The 27,942-nt window shown below is 40.2% G+C and overlaps 1 long non-coding RNA gene across 2 annotated transcripts; it reads left to right on the plus strand.

Annotated features, from left to right (window-relative positions):
• Positions 1-3,912: 3,912 nt before the first annotated feature.
• On the plus strand, positions 3,913-27,942 carry LOC122553562. Of its 2 annotated transcripts, XR_006312761.1 has the most exons (5): positions 3,913-4,250; positions 6,310-6,404; positions 20,483-20,596; positions 21,053-21,260; positions 27,017-27,942. It is a non-coding gene; the product is annotated as an uncharacterized LOC122553562 (long non-coding RNA). The 2 variants fall into 2 exon arrangements; XR_006312760.1 differs by lacking the exons at positions 21,053-21,260; positions 27,017-27,942 and having other exon boundaries at positions 20,483-21,022.

Consider the following 27,942-nt stretch of genomic DNA (forward strand, 5'->3'; position numbering starts at 1 on the left):
ATAATTGTGTCAAGTTTGAACGAGAAGGGAGAACGCCTTCTCCAACGAATGCATGCTTGTAGATTCGTTGTACCAGTTAAGATTCTGTGAATAAACGGCTGTTTGCGTCTAACCATAGTTGCCAGTGTGAGTCTCTCCTTCCGAAAGAACACGCAAAGACGGGACCCCGCGGGTCCGTCTTAACAACATCCATCAAAGTTTCACCTGCACTTCCACACACATCATTTATTGTATCCATTGCTCCCGACGCGGTCTCCTCTACATTGGGGAGACTGGATGCCTACCCGCGGAGCGCTTTAGAGAACATCACCAGGACACCCGCGCCAATCAACCCCATCGTCCTGTGGCCGAACATTTCAACTCCCTATCCCACTCTGCCAACGTCATGCAGATCCTGGGCCTCCTCCACTGCCACTCCCTCACCACCAGATGCCTGGAGGAAGAGCGTATCATCTTCTGCCTTGGGACGCTTCAACCCTAGGGCATTAATGTGGACCACCAGTTTCCTCATTCCTCCCCCACCCCACGTTACCCCAGTTCCAACTTTCCAGTTCATGATTTGTCCCACCTGTCAATCTTCCTTCCCACCTATCCGCTCCACCCTCCTCTCCAACTTATCATCTTTACTCCCACCTCCATCCACCTATTGCACCTCTTCCCCAGCTATCTCTCCACTGCCAGCCTCATTCCTGATGAAGGGCTCTGGCCCAAAACATCGATTCTCTACTTCTCAGATGCTGCCTGACCTGCTGTGCTTTTCCAGCAACACAATCTCGACCCCACTCCATTGTAGTCTAGCAACATCAAGAGTTACTGATGGGGAGGAAGCTGAAGATTCATCTCCTATTCTTCCTAAGACATTATTTCAGTACTTCAACCTTCATGAATATCAAGTAATAGGTCATAAAGAGCAAACCCATCACACACAGCAGGCCACGTATTGCAATTTACATCATCCTACATGATGATTACATAATGAATGGGGCAATCCTAGGAGCAAGAATATAAATAGAAAATGCTGCATTATTCACAGAGATCCAAGTCAATAGAAACCATCTATTAATCTTAGTGATGATTGGCTATATAGAAAAATCTCACAGGAACCTCATCCTATTACAGTTGAGTCACCCACAGACTATTCATTGGGATGAACCAAATAGCAAAACCATGAATAGAGGAGAACTTCAGATCTCAGACCATCAGTACAACAGTCCAAGTCAACAGTCTTGCATCAAACAAACCAATATTTTTCCAAATACAAAGTGAACATACTTGATGAGAAAAGTGAAACCTTTAGATCACTTGAATTTGTAAAGTCAAAAACATGGGGAGAGATAGGCTTGTGGTAGATGTGTAAACAAATGCATAGGAGTAGCATTGTTCATGGAAAAAATATTTGCAAGAGATTTTGCATTTTGATTTGTAAGTGTTAATAATTGATTGAGTGTAGTAAGCACCACCCACTATGAGGACCTGGGTATAGAGAAATTAAACAAAGTAAAGAAGGAGATTATAAGAGGCAGACCTGGGGGTAGTGTGCTCCCAACACTCTCTAATGGTAATATAGCTCATATTCATGTAGTGTGTAAATAGTTGGAGTAATGCAATGAATTTCATATTGTTTACTCAAAAACACTCAACTAAGTAGATCAGAAAGGTAGCTATCAATACCTATTCTCAATCACTTCAGGTTTGAAGGATTCCACACAATAATTATAACCAGAGTAGCTTGAGGCAGAGATGCTTGCTGCCATATCATTATCGGGAGAGGCGGATTCAGCTGGGGCTGTTTACCCTGGAGCGTTGGAGGCTGAGGCGTGACTTTATAGAGGACTATAAAATCATGAGGGGGCATGGAGAGGGTAAATAGACAAGGTCTTTTCCCTGGAGTGTGGGAATCCAAAACTAAGTGGCATAGGTTTAGGGTGAGAGGGAAATATTTTAAAAGAGAACAAAGGGGCAACATATTCACTCAAAGGATAGTACGTGTATGAAATGAGCTGTTAGAGGAAGTGGTGGAGGCTGGTGAAACTACAACATTTAAAAGGCATCTGGATGGGTATATGAATAGGTAGAGTTCAGAGGGATATGGCCCAAGTGCTGGCAAATGGGACTAGATCAGTTTAGAAAATCTAGTCGGCATGGACGTGTTGGAAGAAAAGCTTTGTGATCTGCCCTAAGATTATCCAAAGAACAGGTGAACCTATACTAAAATAAGTGTTGAAGTGTTTAAGTTGGATCTTCATCGATCACTGCATTACTGAAGACCTTTTGTAACTACACCGGTCTTTTTCTCCATTTGTTTGAAATGTTTGCAGAACGCCCAGTAGACAATGTAGAAAATTCAGTGACCTAGTATTGGAAGTGGTGGTGGCAAGTGAGGGACAAAGGAAGGTAAAATCAAAAGTTTCAGTTGGCCATACTTCAGGAGTTCTTCACCCTCTATCACTTGTCTGCCACTACCTTACAGCCACTGGGCACTCGTATGTCCACCCTGACCATATACGGCCTTTCCATGCCAATTGGGAAGCAACAAGACTTTTAATGCTCAACTGTTAGCCAACATTAACTTCCAATATTTTAACTAGGTATCAAAAATATTCAAAAATAATTAAACTTATTTTTTTTCATTTCTGTACTTGGTTGCTTGTGTCAGTGCATGAGAATAATTTTCAATTCCCTGAAATTCTAGAATAATCCTGGACGTTTGATAATCCTGCCTTGTCACCAGGGAGGACACTAAGGAGTGATAACCAGACACTGTAGCAATACAGGAAGGAAGATAAAGCTGACACACACACAGCACCAACTGACACGTTTGGATACAGATGAAAACAGCCTAAACCCAAGACAGTTCTTGTTTTCTTTATGTTTTTTTTTAAGATTTAGATTCCCTACAGTGTGGAAACAGGCTGGTTGGCCCTCCAAAAAGAAACCCACCCAGACCCATTTCCCTCTGACTACTGCACCTAACACTATGGACAATTTAGCATGGCCAATTCACCTGACTTGCACATCTTTGGACTGTAGGAGGAAACTGGAGCACCCGGAGGAAATCCACACAGACACAGGGAGAATATGCAAACTCCACACAGACAGTCGCCCGAGGCTGGGACCAAACCTGGGACCCAGGTGCTGTGAGGCAGTACTGCTAACCACTGAGTCACCGTGCTGCCCATGCACTCGTTTGACGTGCATTGGAGACAAAAAAAACTGCAGATGCTGGAATCCAAGGTAGACAAGCGGGAGACTTGAAGAACACAGCAAGCCAGACAGTGTCAGGAGGTGGAGAAGTCAACGTTTCAGGTGTAACCCTTCTTCAGGACTGGGGTGGGGGTAAGAGGAGCCACAGTGAATCAGATCGGAAATTGGAGAAATCAACACTTCATCTTCCACCTGGCAGACTACAGTCCGGAGGACTTAAAATTGAGTTCTCTAATTTCAAATAACCTCCCTTCCCATTCATCAACTCCCTTCCCAGTGCCTCCCCCCTCCCTTCCACTCCTCTGATCGACCTTCCTTCCAGCTATCAACCAGATTCACTCCTCTTATCGACCGACCAGGCCGTACCCTCTACCTGTGTCACCACTCTGCCCCTTTATCTGCGGCTCCCCTGACACCCACCCTTAGTCCTGAAGAAGGGTTCCACCCAAAGCATTGACTTCTCTACTTCCTGAGGCTACATGGCTTTCTTGTATTCTTCTAACGTCCTGCTTGAACTCTTCTATGTTATGCTCCTCTACCTCCCGCACTGCCTTTCTGAAGCACGCTGGATTCCTTACTCCCCATGATCTGCATCCATCTTCAGTACTTGAAGGAGGTCAAAGCTGCACATCTGCTTTGGTGTCAAATAAACACTAACCTGGTGCTCATGTCCTCACAACACATTTGAACTGCTGTCTGAGTTATCATCCTGCACAAGACAACAACTGCTTCCTTCTCCGTACTTGCTTCGGAAGACAAGGGAATGGGGCTGAGAAGACAAGGGAATGGGGCTGTTTGCCACGATCAAACAGTGAAACAGACTCAAAGGGCTGAATGGCCTAATTTTGCCCCTACATCTTCTGGTCTTATGCACAATGTACTGAATTTACACCAACATTTGGAGGTGGAGCCATAGACAACGAAAAGGGTGAATCACCATGTCGGGACTGCTACCTGATGGCTTCCCATTGACAGTCAAATTGCCCAGGGGAAGCCAGGACTGGCTCTGGCAGCTAGCTGTGGCAGTAGGCATCCGAAGGAGACCTGTAAGTAAGTCATTAACAGTGACTTTTTACTTTCACTATCACTTGAACACACAGGTTCTAGGGTTTCAGCAGTTTGTCAGCTGCAATTAAGTGAAAGCACACTGGGAAGTTTTTTGCTTATCATTGACAGACTGCACAGGCAGGAAGTGTAGCTTAGGGCTACACTGGAATCGACTATGATATGGAAGAGCTGTGGCAGGAGGTTAGAAACTGGAACATTATTTACCCTACCACGAGGCCAGGCAAAACAAGGGGAGAACACTCATTGACGATCAAACAATGTAAAGGGAGCTGAGTACCGTACTTTCAGAGATCACCTCCTGCAGTCAGAAGCAGACAGAGAAAGAGAAGAACTTCACCAGCTACAGGGGAACAAGTACCAATATGACACATATGTAGATACCCCTTGTTACCCAGGATCCATCCATGAAGGTTTTCCAGTGAGGTGAACAATCATAACACCTAGGACAGGCCATCATTGACTCTTGCCTGATAGTCACTAGCACCCATTTCCTGGCACTAGATTCCTACAGGAACCACACAACATATCAATATGAGGTATAAATTATATATGTCTATTTAGTTCCAAAAATTGAAGTCAGGGTAGTTTGAACAAAGCCCTTCATCCCTGAGCTCTTTCTGGGCCTATGTGCACTTCCCTACGTCTCAGGAGTGGATCATCACTAACAACAAGTCCACACACTTCTCAAGTAACACAAAAAAAATGCATTAAACACTGCTCAGGGATAGCATGCTATTTTAGAGGCCAATTTGCAGATCATGCAGGCACTCAATATCATGTCACATATGATTTTTCATGTGGATTGTCACATCTTCGTGCAGGAAGTCATAAATCAGATACATAGTGCCACTTGTAACATAAACAGAACCCTCTGTCATGAACAAACAGCCACTTAGGAAATCTGACTGAAGCCTACGTATTTTGCATTCTCTTAGCACTCAACTCCCAACGCTCAGCATTAACATGAAGCGGAGCATTGCTGATCCTGTCCTCTCTCCTGCGATGTACATTCTCATAAGGAAAGTAAAACTCCCTGTTTAGATGAAGGCCTGATATAACTATACTGCTCAAAATTTGAAAAGGATTTAGTGAATTGAATAAAAAGGATGAACTGAAAGAAAATGTAATCATGAATCGGTTTCTTATGAGAATGATTTGCAATGAAAAGAGAGAATCCTGGAGAAACTGAATTGTTCTGGCAGCATCTGTGGAGAGAGAAACAGAATTAACATTTTTGAGCCCAAATGAATCTTCTGCAGTACTCCTTCTTCAGAATGATTTTAAATTATTGGCTGCTGCCTTCTTTTTGTGCCTTCCAAGTTGCTCAAACTGATTACATCTCTTTTTATTGGCCTTTCAGTTCTTCTGTGTGATTGATGTACACAAGTGTGGTATGAGGCTCTAGTTAATGCCATTAGACAACCAGGATTTTAAGTCTAGAATTTTATGAGACCTGAACTTTCAAGCAAGTATTGGGTGAGAATTTGTCTGATAGAGAAGTGGCTTATGTGATCTCACATGACATAAGAAACTGGGAGTGATTATCATGATAACAAAAAAGTTATGAACCAATTGTTGCAATTAACTATTATGTACAGATTTTAGATTCACAAGCACATAGCGTCTGAGTTAACATGAAGCTATTATGTTACAACAAAGCAGGTTTCCTGTGAAGTGTCATGCTTCAAATGAGTAGAAGTGACAGGGAGTATGAGACCTTTATACTCTAAGGTGACATTGTATTATATAATGATAATATTATGAACATGTCTCTTCAAGGCATACTTATACAGTGACCATGAGGCACTAAACAAAAAACTCCTTCACAAAAGGTGAAAAATTATCCCAAATAGATCTATTCATCATTGTACATTGGCACGTGTTGTCAATTTGACAATTATACAAAGAAGTAAGAAGGTTTACAGGACTAAAATTTTAAAGTTCAATGTAATGTTTTGGAGGTTTAACAACTCATCCTAATCTAGTAATATCCATTTTCAGTGATATTTGTTGTTCTCTGCCACTCTTATTTTACAGCAAGGCTGTTTTGCTGCTAGTAGCACCATTTTCATGAACGTCTGATTGGTCCACCATAGATTGGAGCTTCTATTCCTTCACAATATAACATCATGGTCAGTAATGATTTCATATGATTTAGGCAGACTGAATATTTTAAAAACATTCGACAGATTTAAAAAATATACTTGGATATCGACTTAAGGGGGAGATATTGGTGCAGTGGTAATGTTGTTAGGCTATGAATCCGAAGGCCTAAGCAAATATTCTTGGGACATAAGTTTAAATCTCAACATGGTAGCTTGTGGAATTTACATTAAAACAATAAATCGGCCAGTCATAGTAATGATTAAGTTAGAACTAGGGAGAGAAATCTGCTTTCTTTACTTGGTATAGTCTGTATGTGACTCCAGACCCACAGAAATGTTACTGACTCTTAATTACTCAGTGAAATGACCAAGGAAGCCTCGCAGTTCAAAGGGTATCAGAAAGGAGCACTTTCTGCTACTTTGACTGTGATGTCCAAATCTGATAAGAGAAATAAAACTCTTGGTCTTTTAGCAAGACTTTTAGAGCTCTTACCTCATCTATCAATTGATTCATAAACTAGAACTGTACCTGCTTTTTAAACAGTTGTAACTCAAGAAAGGGTGCATTGAATTCCCAGTCTAAAAGGAGGTTTCTGCCATCCATGAGCCCACTTTACAAAAGCATTCCACTGTACCATCTTCATCTACATGCCTGTGATGCTGGTAGTGTAAATTTAAACTGTTCCTTCCTCAATAACAAAAACTTCACAATTGTCATTTTGCAAGGCTGTTACTTATATTTTAACTGGCAAGAATGGGACATTCTAGCCTTTCAAATTCCTGTACGTCAATGGCCTTTTATCCCAGCAGAAGAGTGCACTCCAGCCTTCTTATTTGTTTATTTTAATTAAGGTAATCTTTGAAATTTCTTTCAATTGAGAAAAAAACCCAATATTTTAATCCTAAATAAATTAGTGCTGTTCTCTTGGTGGCAAATGCCCCATCTAAGATCTGTATGGTTGATGCTGTTTAAAGCTGATAAACTCTCCCTTTATCTGAATTTTCTGTTGTCTGAAGTTGATGTATAGTTGGTCTTCATTTGGAAACCTTATTATCTGCCACCAAGGTACTGGATAGACAAGCAGGAGGCTGGGAGAACACAGTAAGCCAGGCAGCATCAGGAGATGGAGAAGTCAATATTTTGGGTGCAACCCTTCTTCAGTTACCTGAAACATTGACTTCTCCACCTCCTGATGCTGCCTGGCTTACTGTGTTCTCCCAGCCTCCTGCTTGTCTACCTTGGATTCTAGCATCTGCAGCTTTTTTGCTTCTAACCAAAGAACTGGAGTCTTTCTTAAAGGTGGCTGTGGTTGTTATGATTATGTGAATTTACCTCCAATAGGGTGTTTTACCTGATGCACCAAACAAAACTAATGTTATTTTCCGTTAGGTAAAAAACTAGACATGGATATATTGAAGAATCCAATAATTTACCCCAATGTACAAAAATTATTTATTATATAAATTTGTTGTCTGTCACATTGTTATGGACTAGACCAGACCACTCAAAACATTCTTGAGCAGGCAGCCCAGACCATAACTTTGCAATTTGTTTCAGTAAGAGTACAGTGAGAATTACCTGGAGTAAGTTAGCTAGGTTGACTACTAGCTTTTAAAACAGACAGTAATTTATTCACAAAATTACACAATGAAACACAAAGAACAGATTAAAGAACCCCTACAGAACTCAATCTATCCAAACTAGACTTAATTATGCTGTTCCGAATATACACAATAGTCCCAATAAGCAAACCCCCTTAAAAACATAGTTAAAAATGTTAAACAGATGCTTATAGGTTGAAGTTAAAAAGGTAGAAAGAGAGACAGCCTGTTCACACAGTCCACTACTGAACACCCAACTAGTTCTGGACTGAATTGCTTAGCTAGAGAGCTGACCACTCCCCTTCCATTATACAGGTCACTTCTAAAACATGACCACTTAGGCCTGAAGTCGCATCTGTTTACAAATACACAAAAGGCCTCTCAAAATCCTTTTAATTTCAGTACTAAACCTGTCTAATTGGAGCCCGGCCCATTTAGGACCCTTCTGAGAAAAATCAAGAACACAGTATCTTTGAGAAAGGGAACAGCTTTTAGAAAAAAAGGACCAGCTTTATGACACATCAACATACTGCTATGTTCCCTGCCCAACATTTCTGTTTCACTGGCTTGTTTCAGTGTTCCAGCAAAGCTCTGAGCAAGCTGGAAGAACAGCATATCATTTTCCACTTAGGGACCTTATGCTTTCAGAATTCAACCTTGAGCTCAATTACTTTAGGGCCTGAGCACTTTGGCCCATGTCCATACCCCAACTCCCACACACCAGACTTTGTCATCACATGGGCTGTTACCAATGTCATCCAGTAATGGCCCCCATTAGCCACTTGTCATTCTCCCAGGCTGACCTTTACCCATTTCTTTGACTGCTCAACTGTTTCTCGCTCTCTCTCTCTCTCTCACACAATCTCTGGAGTCCACCTCCACCAATCCTTTACTCCTCCCCCTTCCCACTACCCCACTTTCAGCATATAGACCAACATTTTTTTAAACTTAAAATAGTTCTGAAGAAAGGTCTCTGGACCAAAAAAAAGTTAACTGCTTTCTCTCTACTGCCACACTTGCTGAATTTTTCCAGCAGTATCTGTTTTTGTTTCTGATTTCCTGCATCTGCAGTTTTTTTTTTAAAGTTTAATATTTGTTATTATCTACAAATATTACCTCTCTTATTGGTGTGCATGTTAATTTTAAATTGTAGGTCACAACAGTGGAGAATGCCTCCACTGTCGCTTCAATTGATCAGAGATGAAATGGATTTTGTGACCTTTATACACAAAGATCACATGCTATGATGCTTTCACAAATGTTTCTTAAACCATACTGACATACTCTCCAAGAGGCATAACACAATTGTATGAAAATGTACATAATAAAAATGTTAAAGCAGACATGACAGTTCAAGAAACAGTGAGCACAAACTTTTAATCTGTTTGTTGCTATTTAATCATAGGCACACATTAGGTGGCATGTAATACAGGGCAAACATCTTTGCATTTTTCCAGATGAAAATCGTTGAAATGATGGAGCTCATCTATTATAATTGAAGATGACAATCTAGTGCCCACATTATGAGATAATGTATACCTTTAAATTCAATGAACTTCAGTGTAATTTATATAACGAAGGAACAAGGGTACAAATTACAGATCAACTTTTATGTTAATTGTCATAACACAAAGCTACCATCACTGTAATTATGCCTCACACAAGAAGCTTTTAGAACTTCAGCTGATCGTCAGCTATAAAACCTTTCTAAAACGGGAAAAATAAAGATCTGTTTTCTCTAAGCATTTTGATTGATAGCTGGACAAACTTTTCAATTTTGGTCATATCGCTTCTGCTCTGCAAAATGACATTTTAATAGAATTAGTTTATAGCTCCAATGTTAGGCTGTAGGACCCTTTTTGGCGATCTTAATGAGGCTCCCAGAAACTTGGTTTCTCCAGACTGTAACTGGTTCCTACACAGGAAGATCTCACATTCATTCATCGTTTGCCTTTGCTGACTGTTGATGTCAACTGGATCTCATGCCAATTAGCCTCAGTATACCTGGATAGTTGAGGGGAATTAATTCACAGTTTCAATTGTTGACTGCTATGTAGTGACTCTATATGGATGTAGAGAAAGATCTCTGATGACTTCTGCTGCTGACTACCTTGCTAATCATTGGGTATGAACACTGAGTCATTCGACAAGGTATCAGGATGTACATGACAGTGATGAACTATCTTCAAACCATGCATCTTTGATGAGGGGTGGATAGATATTGCACAGATAAATATCACTTTAAGAATTTTAATTTTAAAATAATGGCTTACGGATGGGTTACTTTTGTGAAGGGCTCTTAAAACAAAACTAGGTCAAATAATCTTTGTGGATCAGTGACCAAATGCAGTACGTGCTAGAGAGGAGGGCACCCCTTGATGAAAAATTGTTTTAAGTGCGGTAATTTACTATAAGTAGAGTAAGAATTGAAGGCATTCGCTTATTTGTAGTTCAAGGTAATCAAGGATTGTTTGTAATTAGGAAACTCAGAGATTAAGCAATTTCGAATAAAGACCTGACTGGGATCAGAAATGAATATTTTCTCTCTCAAAAAAAGTACAGGATAAATTAAGGCAAGTCCAATTACCTCAGTAAAATGTTTATTTTGTGAAAACTTCCAGACCAGGACTGTTTGGTTAGGAATTTGCAGGTTTAGCCCTCTCAGGAGTTTATTGTCGGCTCATGTAAGAAAGACTTCACAGTTCTCAAGAAAACACTGGGGCGAATAATTCACATCAAACTTAAAGGTTTAATATGGAGGGCCAATTTCTTTAGGTTTCTATATCTGTAAGAGATAGTGTCAGGAAATAAGATGAGCCTTTGTTTTGCTGCATGTTTTAAGACCTTTCAAACAGTGTTCTATATCTAGATAGCTTTTTAAATATCTTTTTTGGAAATAAACTTCTGCTCTGTTTTAAAAGAAGCTCTCTAGTTGTGTGACTATGCTTCAGTGAATGACTATCACATTAACGTTTTTAAAAATCTATCAGGCTAGGTTTCAGTCTGCAACGTGACTTGTCCAGTACCATCAGCAGGGATCATGACACACTTGAATGGATAAAGGCAGCCATAACCAAATCCAATGCCCAAAAATCTAATGATCCCTGTAAAGAAGCATGGTTACTCACCATTAGCCTGTTCTTAGCCCAATTTGCAGAAAGGATTCCAGGTTCAAGGCACATTTATTTTCCTTCAAATTCTGCCCAAATACAACCCCTACCATCCCAACCTGACAGGCTGCAGACAGCAATGGGGCATGAGGATCGAGAATACTATACTTTTCCAGTTTTTAAACAGAGTTCAGCCTGTACTCATTTCAGACACCCCTTCCAGAAATCATAACCAGTTTAACCAGTCTGGTTGAATCAGTTGCCCAGCTGAAATGATTTCCAGTTGAGCAGTCAAGTTGGCTCCAGTAATGACCAGTTAAACAGGTTGAATTTATTAAGCACAGTGACCAAAAGGGAACACTTTGAACATTGGACCAGGGAAGGTGTCGAGGTGGTGAGAAATGAGGGCAGTTGATGTGCTGATGAGTGTGAAAACAAGGCTTTGGTGAGATGTGGAGGATTTTAAAGAGGAGAGGCTGAGGGAATTCTTGAAATCATAATAATAGGGGCAGAGGTTTTTAATTGAAATCTTTTAGTTCACTTGTTGAGTCAAAATATCATCTCTCTGCTGGCTGGCTCATTTACTTGCAGTCCCACATGAATTACTCAAATTCACCGAGGACTCCCAAAGATAGTTTCCCATAGGCTGCCCTCAAAATGACGGGATACAGTCTAAGGCCAACCCCTCAAAGTATGGGAAAGCTCAACTTACAGTTACATATTCATGACTTGCAAAAGAGCCTACAGAAATAATTCATCCATTCCATTCGCAAATCCTGCTAATACATGAAAAAAATAACCATGTGTGCACACTGGACCAATAAAAATAAGTCAACAGGACTGCACTAAGTTTCTCATCCACAAAAACAAAAAACTAAAGTCAACTTCACTTTTATTTCAGTTTATCATTGTTTAAGCACAAAACTGCTAAATTACAAAGTTAGAAATCACACAACATCAGGTTATAGTCCAACAGGTTTATGTAAAATCATAAGCTTTCAGAGTGCTGTTCCTTCTTCAGGAGCAATGCTCTGAAAGCTCGTGACTTCAGTCCACTCCAGTCCAACAATACCTTCCCCACATCATGCCAAATTACAGCTATCATACAAGACATGAACACGATTTCTTGAGATGGAATATTTTGCCTTCAGATATTCCCCACATTACGTTCTGATGGCAGTTTTTCACATTCAATAGATGTAGCAGTGAAGACCCAATGGATGAAAGGGCCTCTTCTGTATTCTATGATTCTGTCTGTCTAACCCAGAAATGGACAGACAAGCTAACTTACCAACTTTCCTTAATGAAGTCCAAGAAAATAAACAGGGTTTTTGCAGCCCTATCTATTTGGATTACTCAACAACTGGAGACTGCTTTCTAGCTCTGTTCACCGAAAGACTTACACAAATTAAAAACTGTCCATCTGCTAAAATGGATCTATTCTATTGAACTCAACGTGCTTGCAACCCCAAGCCATCTATCTTTTCTGCAGTTTGAAAAAGTTCCACTTTGTAAGTCAACCATCTATGATCTCCCGAGTGCGCTTATTAGTCATCTCATTTAAGTCACATAATTTAATTGAAGGATCATTTTAAATAACTGCTCAAAAATGATTTTCTGACTCATTCTTAAAAAAGAATCAGACTATCATAGGAAAAATTTTTATCATAACATGCACAAAAAAATGTAAATAAATACATTGCAGAGGCTTATATCAATTAAACACAGTTAAAGTACAGACAGGAACCAACCTAAAAAACAAATTCATAGTCAAAGTAGAGACAAATTAAACTACAATTAACCAAAATACAGATTTAAATATTATTTACATTTGCACAAAGTTCTCTGAATTCTGTCTCATATTGTTTCATTTTTCAAGCTCTTTCTTGAACGTCTTCTTGCTCCATTCTGGAGGTGACAGTTGGAACATGCTGTAAGCTTAGAGACGTTTAAGCTTGAAATTACACAGGTTTCTGGAAATAGATGCCAAATACCTCCTAACCAATGTCCAGCAGAGAGGAATTGTAAACTCTGTACTCTCTACCACAAAAACAAAATTCCCTATAGTTTAATATCCAAGCAGGGGTATGGTGGACAGGATATAATCCGCATCGTGCTCCAATTTCTCTCTCATCCTTGTGCCCATTTCACCACCTCTCTCCCATGCATGTCCCAAACCATGTTGCTACCTCCCAGCTATTATGTGGGTTGTCCTTAACTCCCACTCTCCAGTAATGGCATTCTCCATCTCAATCTTCCTGGTGCTCTGGGTCTTTCTCCCACTCATTCTTAGTTTCTTGCTGATCGCCAAATCCCTTATTGCTGTACACTTACCCTGGAATGTGTCAGGTCGGCGGCCCAAATAGGAGATGCTGGTGCTGGTGCTGCTGAAACAGGCACCAGCAATTAACACTGAAGTCATCAAATCAAGACACCCAAAGTCAATTGGGTTATGATGGAACTGTCTCTGTAAAGGCAAAGAAGCACCTGATTGGGGCCCATCTTCCTCCCAACCTCTTGATTAATGAATTCTTCGGTCCAATGGCTGTTCTGGTTTGCCATCAGGAACTCATTCCAATTAAACTAACAGCCTCTAAGCACAAAAAGAGCTCACTCCAACCTTGGGAAAATACTAGAACCATCACTAATTCCTCTTACTGGGCTTTAATTGTGCTATTTTACTTCAAATCTGATCAATTAAAATCTGAAGGCAATACACTTGAAATTAGAAACATTAGCATGTGAGGATCTTCTGGTTCACTGTAAAAAATAAATATGTTTAAACACATTATCTTTCATTAGTGGCATGGTCCCAGAGAACTGGAGAATGGTTAATATTATACTTTTGCCTAACAAGGGACCAAAGCAGATCCCAAGTAATTACAAACCAGGCAATCGAACCTCAGTGGTTGGCAAATTATCAGAAAAAAGTTCTGAGATGGTATAGGTCATCATTTTTAGAAATGCGTGGATTAATCAAGGCTCTTTGCAAAAGGAAAGTTGTGTCCCCTTGCAATTAAGTTTGAAGGACACAGGAAGAGTTGATGAGGGTCTCTAATTGATGTGATCTATGGGGATTTTAGCCTTTGAAAACCTCCCACATATTAAACCGTTCAGAAAGGTAACAGCTCATGCAATGCAAGGGAAAGTGGATCCAAGACTGGTTCAATGGCAGGAAGCAAAGAGTTCTGGTCAGCTGGAGTTTTTAAAGATCAGAAGACTGTTTTCGGTAGGATTCTGAAGGGTTTAGCACTGGATCCCTCGCTGCTCATAATTTATAACAATTACTTGGATTTAAAATGTAGGGATTCATGATGAAGCACTTTGCGGATTATATGAAAACTGGTCATGTTTTTGGTCATGAGGATGAAAGCCATCAAGTTCAGAATGAGGCCAGTAGTTTGGAACTGGGCAAAAGAATGTAAATTTATTTCACTGTAGATAAGGGGAAGCAATGTATTTGAGGACTACAAACAAGGCAAGTGAATAAGCAAGTGATAGAATCCTGTTTCACCTGTAAAGAAACAGGAAACTTTGGCTGCAAGTCCTCAGAACTTTGAAGGGGTAGCAGCACAGGTAGATCAGTAATCAAGAGGGTTTACTTTGCTACATTGGCTGAGGGCCAGAGTATAAGAACAGGGTGTCAGTACTTTAAAATTTTACAAATCAGTAAAGATTTACAACTAGATTACAGCTTGCAGTTTTGGTCAATGATTACATTGCTGAGGGAACAGAGGGAATTCACAAGGATATTGCCAGAATTGAAAAACTTTAGCTGTGACAGAAGATTGAGGAGACTGAGATTTTGTTCTTTAGAAAAGAGAGCAGCAAGAAGAGTTGAAATAAGTTGCAGAAGATCACGAGGAACATAGACAGAATGCATAGAATGGAAGTATTTCCCTTAATGGAGAATCATTAATTAGAGTGCATAGATTTAAAATATTTGGTGGAAGGATTAAATGTAGAGCTAAAGAGCAATTTGGCAGGGATATGGTCAGCAGTAGGTTGTTTTTGCTGTGCTGCTATCCAGATGATTCAGTACATCATGCAGAATGTAATCAGATTTAATGTGTATAATGAATGTGACCTATGCCACTACCCTGTGAAGACAGAAGACCAAGTTGTTAAATACTTAACAAATGTCATTAGTTGTACGGACAGAAAGGATGAGGAGATATTTTGTCACATGGTGAGGGCACTGAATAAGAAGAGGCCAGTTAGAAGAGTCAAGGGACTCAGTTCCCAAACTTGCCTCTAGCTTGGGAATTCTCTGCAGACTTCACACATTGCCTTCTCCTGGGAGTTGTCAGGCGATTAACTGAACTGTGGATTTCCTCAATTGCCACTGAGAAATTTTACATTGCGTCTCCCTGAAATGTAGCTGCTGTGGATGGCTGGGCTACATTCCATTAAGCCATCAAGTTTCCTGGTGAGAATGTAAGACCGTTATCTGAAATAAGGTACCAGAAGGCCTCAGAATGGTTCATGTGGCTGCTGTTTTCTAGTCTACCATGTTTAACTTGGATTCTCCCACAGAAATATCTTTTTTGCCTCATGATTCATTCACGGGATGAGGGCATCCCAGGTTAGGCCAGCATTTATTGCTAATCCCTAATTGCTCAGAGGTCAGTTAAGAGTCAATCACATTGCTGTGGGTCTGGAGTCACATGTAGGCTAGACCAGTTAAAGCTGGCAGTTTCCTTCCCTAAAGGGGTCTGTCTTCACAAGATGGTGGCACAGGTCACATTCATGATACACATTAAATCTGATTATATTCTGCTTTACAGGATATACTGGATCATCTGGACACCAGCAGAGTAGAAACAGCCTGCTGTTGATCATACTCCCACCAAATTGCTCTTTAGCTCTACCTTGGGGTGAATCAGATGGGTTTTTATTGAATTCAAATTTCACCATATGCCAAGTCAGGATTTGAACCCAGATTCTCAGAACATTTCCTGGGACACTGAATTAACAGTCCAGCATTAATACCACTAGAACATCGCCTCTTTGTCAATTTGGACATTTCTTTGGGTTTCATGTTAAGCAATAGACAACAGAAGACAAATTCCATGAGATCCTTCAAGAGGTTGCTCTTTTGAGCATTGGTTGCAGACATGTGTTAAACATCCAGGAAATGGAAGCTTTATATCTTCAGAACTATAGTCCCATTGAGGGGGGAATGGCTGAGAGTCTCAAAAAGGAGCAAGGATGGGATATTCACCTGTACATTGTGATACAGCATCAAGGCATTGCAAAAGGAGAATTGTTCAGTCATACTCAGGAGGAAATTACTCAACCAGCTATTCAGTGTCTTAACTTCTCAGGTTAACTGTGTGCTCATTTTTAGGGAAATGCAATGGAGGAAACATGAGTATTCAAAGATCAAGAGTCAGGAAGATTTTATTACCTATCCAAGGTGGTGTACTGGACTCTCACCTCATATGCAGACAGTGTTTGTGAAAGTAATAGTGACCGCTTGCTTCAAAATGGGGTCCAAGGGTATATGCTACTTACAAACATGTTACAGTCAGAGAGTCATAGAGATGTACAGCGTGGAAACAGACCCTTCGGTCCAACCCGTCCATGCCGACCAGATATCCAAACCCAATCTAGTCCCACCTGACAGCATCCGGCCCATATCCCTCCAAACCCTTCCTATTCATATACCCATCCATCCAAATGCCTCTTAAATGTTGCAATTGTACCAGTGTCCACCGCTTCCTCTGGCAGCTCATTCCATACACGTACCACCCTCTGCGTGAAAAAGTTGCCCCTTAGGTCTCTTTTATATCTTTCCCCTCTCACCCCAAACCTATGCCCTCTAGTTCTGGACTCCCCCACCCCAGGGAAAAGACTTTGCCTATTTACCCCATCCATGCCCCTCATAATTTTGTAAACTTCTATAAGGTCACCCTCAGCCTCCGATGCTCCATGGAAAACAGCCCCAGCCTGTTCAGCCTCTCCCTATAGCTCAAATCCTCCAACCCTGGCAACATCCTTGTAAATCTTTTCTGAACTCTTTCAAGTTTCACAACATCTTTCTGATAGGAAGGAGACCAGAATTGCATGCAATATTCCAACAGTGGCCTAACCAATGTCCTGTACAGCCGCAACATGACCTCCCGACTCCTGTACTCAATACTCTGACCAATAAAGGAAAGCATACCAAACGCCTTCTTCACTATCCTATCTACCTGTGATTCCACTTTCAAGGAGCTATGTACTTGCACTCCAAGGTCTCTTTGTTCAGTAACCCTCACTAGGACCTTACCATTAAGTGTATAAGTGCTGCTAAGATTTGCTTTCCCAAACTGCATTGCCCTAAACTAAGTGGATTTTAGCAGAGCTGGTCCTTCAGATTCAATCCATGTATACGGAACGTATCATTGCTTGAAATTTGTATTGTGGGAATTAATTGACTTGCCAGTACACACAGGCAGCACACCTGACATAAGTCTCAGTGAAACCACAAACAAGTATGGTCAGCCAAGATCAAAAATAGGAATAAAGGTGTCTTTATCATGAATAAGACTTGGGACGAGAACATCAAACCATATCATGTGAGTAACAATTGTGTGCACACATACAGAATCACACACAGAAACAAGCACAATATGAATGCATATCAACAGTTTCGCATTTGCAGATATGATCTGTCAGTTGTTTATACTCAGGTTCTTAATTCTGCAACAAAATGAAAAATGCAACAGGTTCATCTGTCTCCTTTTCCTTTATTTTATGAGTAATCCTGCAATCAGAAAGGATAAATAGAGATTGGAAGGGTGGGGAATGCAGTATTTGAGAGGGTGGAGTTTTGGACAAACCAGGATTTATGAGGGTGGGGAGTCAGTGGGGGCGCAGGATATGCAAGGGGGTCATTTCAGGGAGAAGAATACTGAGATCCAGAAGGAAATGATCTTGAAACAATCACAAAAGAATAAAATCATTTCGAGAATCGAGTAGGAGTTCCTCTGCAAGTCCTTGCTAAAAGGTTATTAAAATTACCAGATCACATACCATAGGAATAACCTGGATGGTGGTAACTTCTAGATCAAAATCACCACAGGCCAGTATTCATCTGGACATCACAAATTGGCTTCATATTGATCTATATAGTGTTTATCTTCTGGGCTGAGATTGCACCCTTGGTTCCAGATCCCACAGCTGGGGGAAATATCCTTCCCAATCTATCCTGCTGATCCCTTGAGAAATCTTCTCGCTTTCTGTAAGATTGTCTCTCATTTTTCTAAAATCCATAGAATACAACCCCAGGCTCCAAAAGGCAGACAGTCTCTCATCCCTGGAATTAGTTTGGTGAATCTCTGCTGCTTTGCCTCTATGGCGAGTAGATCCTTCATTGGACAAGGAGACCTGCAATGCACAAAACAAAATGGTGTAGTCTCACCCAAAATCTCTACAATTGAAGCAAGACTTTTAAATTCTATATTCAAATCCTCTTTTGATAAAAAAGACAACACGCAGTTTGCCTTCCAAATTGCTTACTACACCTGCATGCTAGCTTTAAAGTCCTCAAGTTGATTAATGATGTTCGTTCAATTATTTCAATTTGTTTTCTGTATTTGAATACAGCCACACCCAAAAGGCCCCATAATAGCAAAACACAGATTGTATTATGTCACATGCTTAGGATAAGAATAGAAAGTCAAATATTTTCCTAAAGCCATTATAGAATTAACCATAGTCATTGAGAGTAACTTAACTTGCCATGATGTATCATCAATAATAGCATTACCAAAATGCACCCTCTTAAAAGTGATTATGAAATAATTCATACAGTATTAGGATAACACCACCACCCAGACCTCCTCACCTCAGTAGGCATGGATAATGGCAAGAGAAATTGAAGTGTTTAAGATTTGAGATGCTTAAAATGTTTGCTAAAATGAAGTGGCAGATGTAATTGAAATGTAACACAAATAAGTGAAGCAGGAAAACTATGCTCATTTTGGGGAGCACAAATCAACAAAGGGTTTGATAATTGGGAAACTGATCAGGAAAGACCTGGAAAGAGGAATAGGGTACAAAGGGGAGCAGGAGGTAATGCAGTGCTGGGGTATGAGAGGGAGGTAGCAAGGATAGGCGACTGAGGTCATACCCACTATACTCCTGAATTGCTGGCTTTTCTGAAAATCATTGGCTGATTGATAGTCATACTAACCAATAAGCTACAAGTATTCCACTTCACAATTCCTGCACAACTCTTAAAGATATGTTTCATTCTGGATAGAGAACAAGCGGCATCATTTTTAAAAATAATTTTATTGAGAGATGACAAGACAAATATAGAGTGAGTTTAGAGAATTTTATAACTTGACAGTTTACTGGTGACTTGACCAAGGTGATGGAGATGTGATACTATCACTTCTTTAAAACTCAAATAATAGATTTTTTTTCCTTTTCTTTTCACAGTTTGCCATCAGTCTCTCACTTAAATCTTCATCTCAGTTTGCATTTGCCTTACCTTAGATTCTTTGAATTTGTGCATCACATGGACATGATCGACAATTCAACTCCCTACTTGTGTGGTGGATCCGGTCCAGTAATAAACATTAAATGCCTTACAAGATCTCATAATGATTTCAAAATATCTTTACTCTGGCAGAATGAAGAGGTTTACCCGAACAAAGTTACCTAAGAACAACAATGGTCGAGAGGGCTTCAAGGGAAGATTTGACTGCAGCTAGTGTTGTTGCTATGATCAGCCTCCCCAGCGAAGGTCCCCAGTTCAGTACAAATCTGGGTGGGATAGCCCTGAATGCTTCTGAATAAAGAGGGATTAACTCACTCTCCTTTATTTTTATAAAAATCTCTTCCCTTGTGGATACCATTTCCAATCTAAATGTACTTCTGTTTTAAAAGGAGCCAAATTAAACAGGCTTTCTTGAGTTAAAGAAAGAGTGAGTTTCTTAGCTCATAAACCGGAATCAAGTAAATCAGGTAATTGTTTAAAAGATGTATGAATTAGTTTCTAGGTTTCAGGAAAAACTAGATGGTGGAATGGTACAGCTGTTAAATCGGTCAGTACTGGTTACATTGATGTGGCTGATGAAACCATTAATTTGTCAGCCTTTTTGTATATTTCTAGAAGTGTAAATTACAAATACCCTTGTTGTATGGGACATTAACCACAGGAAATGGCTTTCTGCTGAGCAGGAGGGTCAGTCCCATGTTATCTCTTCCTTTTAAGCCTCTCAGTTTGAAAATTTCCCCAGCATTCTTCAGGCATGGTATTCCATGGTTCCCAGATGGTTTTGCTGACAGCCATGGAAGCTAATACCAGAAGTTAACTGTGAATGTACATTTTATAAACACATGTAATTGAAAGTTCAATATGTCTGTACTTAATCTGTGATTACGTTATGTTGTTAGGACCCAGTACAGTCTCCTGATTTGAGAACCAAAAGCTGGAAGCAGAAAATCTCCCAGTAAGAGCTGAAGTAACTACGCTAGCACCGTCTGTCTGCCTAAGCCTGAGAAGATAAGGTAAAGATATTGGGAGGCTCAGGAATAGACCACAGCCTTCTGGCAGAAATTGAAGAGTTTGGAGGCCATAGCCCACAAAATACAGGAGGAAACTATTGAAAACTGTCAAAAATGAGTGAGATGCATCTGTTATTTTAATATTACATGGTATACCTTTCAGCCTGATGCAGTTCCATCCATTTGGATGCAGATAGGAGAGTAAATTACAGTTATGCCAAAGTTTTCCAATTCTGAATTATACTTGGTGCCATTTTTCTTCAGATGGCAACAAGAATATCACACGTCATTTGTATTGAATCAGATCATTTATTGCGACGTGTTTTCAATATAAAATACATTGAAAATTGTGTACCATCACCATGCATAGGCGCCATTCATGTTAACCTAAAATAAAATTTTAAAATTTTTAAAAACTAGTTTAAAGAGGGTCTAATGTTTCCTTCCTGACTACCACAGTCCCACTGCCATGCTGCCGCAAGTAGAGTCCTACTCTGGGCATTACCAACCCTCGCCATGCTGCCGTCTGTAGGTGAGGTGATGTTACACCAGAATGATGTGAGTTAAAAAGTGTATTGAAAATGCCTGCACCCCCAGCACCATCCAGATAAAGACAACAAGCCTATTATATGGAACTAAGCAGTTGTACAGACCAAGTTATGACAAGGTAAAAATATCTTATAATTAATTTCCAAAACTTCTGACAATCAAATTTTTTTTCAATAAAACCTGATGGATCATTATACAGGTAGGTGCAGTGTCAAACTTGTTTTTATCACTAATGACTTGTCATTCAGTGACACTGAAATATTGAATAATCTCAGGCAGAGCATGTTTCTTGGGTAATTTTTGGTTCATGATCAGATATAGGAATATATTTAATAAGCTACAAAATGAAGTAATTGCTTTTAAAACTATTATCACCAAATTTCATCTGTATGGAGGAAATGCACATGGGTGAGATTGGTTTTCAGTGAATTATCAGCCTGTTTATAGAATCGCTGCAGTGCAGAAAGAGGCCACAAAGTCTGCACCAACCCTCTGAAGATCATCCTACCCAGACATAGCCCCTACACATCCCTATAAACCTCACATTTACCATGGCTAATCTACCTAACCTGCACATCCCTGGACACTATGGGGGTATTTAACATGGCCAATCCACCAAACCTGCACATCTTTGGACTGGGGGATTGAATGGGAGCACCCAATGGAAACCCACACAGATATGGGGAGAATATGCCAACTCTACATAGACAGTTGCCCAAGGCTAGAATCGAGCCTGGGTCCCTGGTGCTGTGAAGCAGCGGTGCTAACCACTGTGCCACCCCTTGGTCCTTTTGTGCATAAGCCCCTATTTGTCCCTTACAACTCTTTCAATCCATGCAATGGTCTATTGGCAAAACAGATCACTTTTTTGCTTTGCTTGAATAGTATTTCTACTGGACTATCAAAGAAACCTTCAACCCACTTGACACTCCATCTTCTTGACTGGTATGACACTCACCACCTTCCTGATGAAGGGCTTTTGCCTGAAACATCGATTTTCCTGCTCCTCTGAGGACCTTCTGTGCTTTTCCAGCACCACTCTCATCTAGACTCTAACCTCCATGATCTGCAGTCTTCACTTTTGCCTATCAGTCTTCTTTACCTGAACACAAATGGCAGCAATGCTGCCTGTCACTTTAAAGCTTACAGGAGTGTTGTTACTTCCCAAAACTAGAAGGGTGGATTCCAACTTGATTGCGCACAAATGTTAAAGTAGTTGCCCTGGAAATTATGATAACGTTGCTCATTGCCCAAGACAAACTAAAAGGTCATACTCCATCTGGTTGGCTTGTATTTGAATCAATATTCATATGTCAGTGTAGTTGAAAGATATCAATTTAATTCACCTCACATCCTGCCAATTTATTTGCTAATAAAATCTGCTCAAATTGATTTCATCTCTTAAACGGATTTCAAATTCTGGTAGTGCATACTTCTGATCAACAGAATAACACTGTCATGAAGGTGGGACTAATTAATCTCTGAATTAATTTGTGAGTATCAGATTTCCTGTGAATTTTCAATTACAGTGTGATTTATGTTGAAAAGAATGAAAATGATGTGAGTAAAGTTCAAAATGAATTCTCAGTTGAGGAGAAATAAAAGGATGTGTTTAAAGTATCATTGGGACAGATACACTGGATATGGAGAAACTGGAAAATTGGAATGGAGTCCATGCAGGAAGCAGTGCAGTCAAAGTAAATGGCAGAGTTGGTGGGTTTGTAATGAAAGTGGTGGACAGCCTTTCCCCAGAAATGGAAACAGTGAATTCAAGGAAGTGTTATGAAGGTGTAGAGGTGTACTGTACCTTTAAGAGAGTTGAAAAGCTAGCAAGGACTTAGAGAAGCACAGAGAGTCTGGAACAAGGTAACAATGTAATGTTTAGTCAAAGCAACAGGCTAAGAGTTGTGTTGCCTGGATACAAAAACAAATGCAAATTCGGCCAGATTAAATTATGCCCCAAGACCAAACTCCAATCAAGTTTGAATTTAGTATTTTGACAAAAGTAAAACCAATGAAACTAATCCGATGTTTTGGGGCAAAAATATCAGACATTTAGAAGAGTTAACCACAGTTGTAAGGAGCTGTTCTCTTAAAGGTAATTTTATCGATCAAAGACCTGGGAAGCAGAATCCCTAAGAAGAAAAGAAAACAGAGGAAAACCTACAGAGGACATTCAGCAAAGCTGACTGGTTTTGAAATGTGATTATATTTTTTGTAAATTGTAAGTGGGTTTTTTTTAAACCAGATCAGCATTGTGGAGATGAAGGTAAAAAATAGGTTTAAAGAAAGGAGTTGTAAATAGTTGTTAGTTAATTTTTTTTTAAAGTCTAACAGAGAATAAAGTTCAAAGTTTGTGAGAAGATTTGTAGCTCGGGTGCTCGTTGTTGTGGTTCTGTTCGCCGAGCTGGGAATTTGTGTTGCAGATGTTTCGTCCCCTGTCTGGGTGACATCCTCAGTGCTTGGGAGCCTGCTGTGAAGCGCTTCTGTGATGTTTCCTCCGGCATTTATAGTGATTTGTATCTGCCGCTTCCGGTTGTCAGTTCCAGCTGTCCGCTGCAGTGGCCGGTATATTGTGTCCAGGTCGATGTGCTTATTGATTGAATCTGTGGATGAGTGCCATGCCTCTATGAACTCCCTGCTGTTCTCTGTTTGGCTTGTCCTATAATAGCAGTGTTGTCCCAGTCAAACTCATGTTGCTTTTCATCTGCGTGTGTGGCTACTAAGGATAGCTGGTCGTGTCGTTTCGTGGCTAGTTGGTGTTCATGGATGCGGATCGTTAGCTGTCTTCCTGTTTGTCCTATGTAGTGTTTTGTGCAGTCCTTGCATGGGATTTTGTACACTACGTTGGTTTTGCTCATGCTGGGTATTGGGTCCTTTGTCTTGGTGAGTTGTTGTCTGAGAGTGGCTGTTGGTTTGTGTGCTGTTACGTGTCCTAGTGGTCGTAGTAGTCTGGCTGTCAGTTCAGAAATGTTCTCGATGTATGGTAACATGGCTAGTCCTTTGGGTTGTGGCATGTCCTCATTCCGTTGTCTTTCCCTTAGGCATCTGTTGATGAAATTGCAGGGGTATCCGTTTTTGGCGAATACATTGTAGAGGTGTAGGTGACATCCTCAGCCAAAGAATGTGCTTCATAGGAGGCTCCCAAGCACTGAGGATGTCACCTAGACAGGGGACAAAACGTCTGCAGCACAAATTCCTAGCTCGGCGAACAGAACTACAACAACAGAGAATAAAGTTGTTAATTTTTATTTTTAAGTAGTGACTTTCAGGGTAGTTCTTTGCCTCGTGAATTTTAATAGATTACAGCACGGAGTGCATCTTTTCTGTGTTGCTGGTTTAAATTAGCAGAGGTGTTTACCCTGTGCCGTAACAGAAGGGAAGAGTCAGAAATGGACCAGGTGAAACTGAGTAAAGGGCAGAAAGTGAAACCAAACTAATTCTTATTTCCAATTTCAGATGTGAGCAGGAAGCAGGTCCAATGATGTCATCAATGCATTGGAGAAATTTGTGGGCGAGAGGTTGTGAATGTCCCAAAGAATGTCCCACGTTCCCCATGCAAAAGACACACATAACTGGAACTCATGCCTCACCACCTGCTCCATTCATCCCTCCCCCTCTGTCAATAGCATAAAATGCATCATTCTCCAGCTCTTTCAGTTCTGAAGAGTCATCTACCAGAGTTGAAATGTTAACATTTTCCCTCTTGTTACAGCTGCTGTCAGAACTGCTGAGTTTTTCCTAGTATTTTCTCTTTTCATTACAGATTAATTTAGCTTGCTCCAATTATCCGATTATAAATTGTTCCTTCATAATTATTGCAACAAATTTCTAAATATTCAATGATCAACATTATATCGAATTCAGAACAGCTCATTTTAGAAATTGAGTAACTCATAATTCAATGCAAGAGAGGGATAGTTTTAGATAATTTAAAACATATCAGCAGGCAAAATCAGAAAAAAAAACTTGCTTTTAAAGGCAGGAACTCCAACAATTAATCATCAGTACATTGAACCTCACTTTATTTTTAGATTCTTTAAGGAATATGCTGTGAGCATTTTATTCACACATCAAAATCAAATATTGCTGCAGGTATGGAAATGGAAAGGAGAGATCGAATTCCCATCATTAAGGATAGAAAAAGAGATATGGTGCGGCAATTCCATTTTCATATAGAAGAATTGTTTATTGCTGCGCATCTGTAAATGGAATAGCACCACTGGAGTTGGCTGCAAAGGATTACAAATGAATACATAGTCAGGCAGTGAGGAGTTGTGAATAGAAGACCATCACAGGCTGTTACAATACAATTGAGTTATTTCTAGAATTATTTGAGGCATATGTCAACTTCTGGACTGATCAGTAGCTCCACTGATCCTTAAACATTCATTCCTATTGAAATCTGTAGTATGTACTGTAAAAGGAAGAGCATTTCCTCCACATAACTGGAATGAATGACTTTACTGCTGAACATGTCAATTAAAAAGTACAGTGCTCAGGTTATTCACTTCATGGTGCAATGATAAAAGAGGTAGCAGTCTCATGCATACAAACCTATGAGGATCTCAAATTCAGAATAATGCTTATTCCTTCTTGAATACTGATATTCACTGAACATTTTCAAGTCAAGTCAGGGAAACAGCATGCATTGAGGAAATATTCAAAAGGATTCTGAAGGGGTGCAGACCAGATCTTGTGGAAATAGTCCATAACACTACAAGAAAATAAGATAGGAGGTTTTCAAGGAACATACTGGAGAACTGCCTCAGAATGCCAAAGTAGATGTAAAGTGATATTATTCAAGTATTTGTGAAAAGACAATAGCTCATTATTACGATTTAAGAATAAAATAAATGAATGGCTAACCATTGTCCAAGTAATATTGCTAGATTTATAAATACTGGGGACATTATCACAACAAAAATAGATTGTACAGAATAAATGCCTGAACTGTAATAAGTTAGAATAATGGGTTGAATTGTAATCTGCAGGAATGTGGGGTTTGGGACATGGTGGGGATTAATCTTTTTTAAAGAAAGAATTGGCAGTGCATCAGGTAGTTGGTTCCAATCCACTGACTTTGCATTTCATTTGAGGACACCGGCCTGCATGCAGACAAATCACTCAGGAGAAGCAGATCCTTATCATCTATTGTCAAATATGAATAAGTAAATCACAGCAATATTTCAGACACCTTTGAGTTTAATGTCAGGTCTATGGGTTTTCCTGAAATTCTCTAGTGAAAGCAAGGTGATTGTGTAAGAGAAAAAGAGGAAGCCGAATCAATCTCAAGCAAACATTATGGCAGCGTAGTGGCTCAGAGGCCTCACAGTGCCAGGAACCTACATTCAATTCCACCCTTGGGCAACTGTCTGTTGGGGTTTGCACATTCTCCCCATGTCTATGTGGGCTTCTTACGGGTGCCCACAGTCCAAAGATGTTCAGGTTAGGTGAATTGGCCACGTTGAATTATCCATCATGTCCAGGGATATGTAGGCTAGGTGGATTAGCGATAGGGATTGCAGGGTGATAGGGTGTGTCTGAGTGGGAATGCTCTTCATAGGGTCAGTGTGAACTTGATGGGCCAAATGGCCTGCTTCCACACTAGGAGATCTGTGATTCTGTGAAATATGTTGATGAACATTCAGCACTAAAATTTTCTGATGTGCCAAGGTTTACTCACATACTACATTTTGAAAGCTTCTTTGACAGTTTGATTTGTGTTCCACAGTTGGAATCAGACCATTGTATCAGCATGGGTAGTGTTTAGGCTCAGGAATTGAGTTCTGAAGGCTCAAAATGTTAACTGTTTCCCTCTCTGTTGATATTCCCAGACCTGCTGACTAAGCCCTTTCCTTTTTTTTATTTCAGGTTTCCAGCATCTGCAGCACTCTTATTTTTACTCATCACTAACTTGCCTCCTGGCATTCATCAGAACCCTCAAATTAAAGTCTAGCAGCAGTCAATTAGTGTCCAGAACCACCAAAGTATGTGATTGAATTGACCACCCACATGTGGATCCAGAGGTATCCTTCAGTATGTACAGGCCAGAATGGGGTGGGATTGTTGTACTTTGCATAACATTGCTCAAAATCACACTTTAATCCCATAGGAGGAAAAGAGCTCAGATCCCCCTTGGGCAATTTAGAAGGGAAAGATATGGAAGTGGAAGAGAAGAGTAATAAAGACATATGTTCCACCAGCTGCTGACTTTGCCTGGGATCTCAAGGTTACTCTTAAGGTTTATTTAGGCTGCACCAATAGACTCATTGTACCATTACATAAAATGTTCACTGTTTTTGCTCCCATCACCCCCACACTACACCTGAGCACTAACTCTCAGATGTTGCAGACACAAAGCAGTCCTGCAACCCACCAAGCACACAACAGTGTGATTTGAATAAGGTTTCCTGGCACACATTGGCTACTCAGCTGACAAAGGCACGAGAGGTAATTATTAGAAAAGGCTGGGTTTAAAAAGGCTGCAGTTCACCATTAAATCTGAGCTGCTGTTTTATAGATATAGGAGATAGTTAAAAGAAGACATGCAAAGAAAACAGCTCAATTTTTATGAAACAGCTGCGGAGGTGCTATGGGATAAATTCTTTGAAAGCTGAACTTAATGCACCAAACCGTAGAAGAGGAAGTGAATGAAAGATAAGTACACGTCCAAATAACAGCAGAACTTGGAAACAAGTCAGCACAAAGTTGTAACTGCAGTAAGTACTGGTTAGGTTTAGCTTCCTTTCAAAATATTGTCTTACACTGCACCTTGGTAGCACATCCCTTAAGCCCGT

Source organism: Chiloscyllium plagiosum, chromosome 10, assembly GCF_004010195.1.
Source record: "Chiloscyllium plagiosum isolate BGI_BamShark_2017 chromosome 10, ASM401019v2, whole genome shotgun sequence".
NCBI lineage: Eukaryota > Metazoa > Chordata > Chondrichthyes > Orectolobiformes > Hemiscylliidae > Chiloscyllium > Chiloscyllium plagiosum.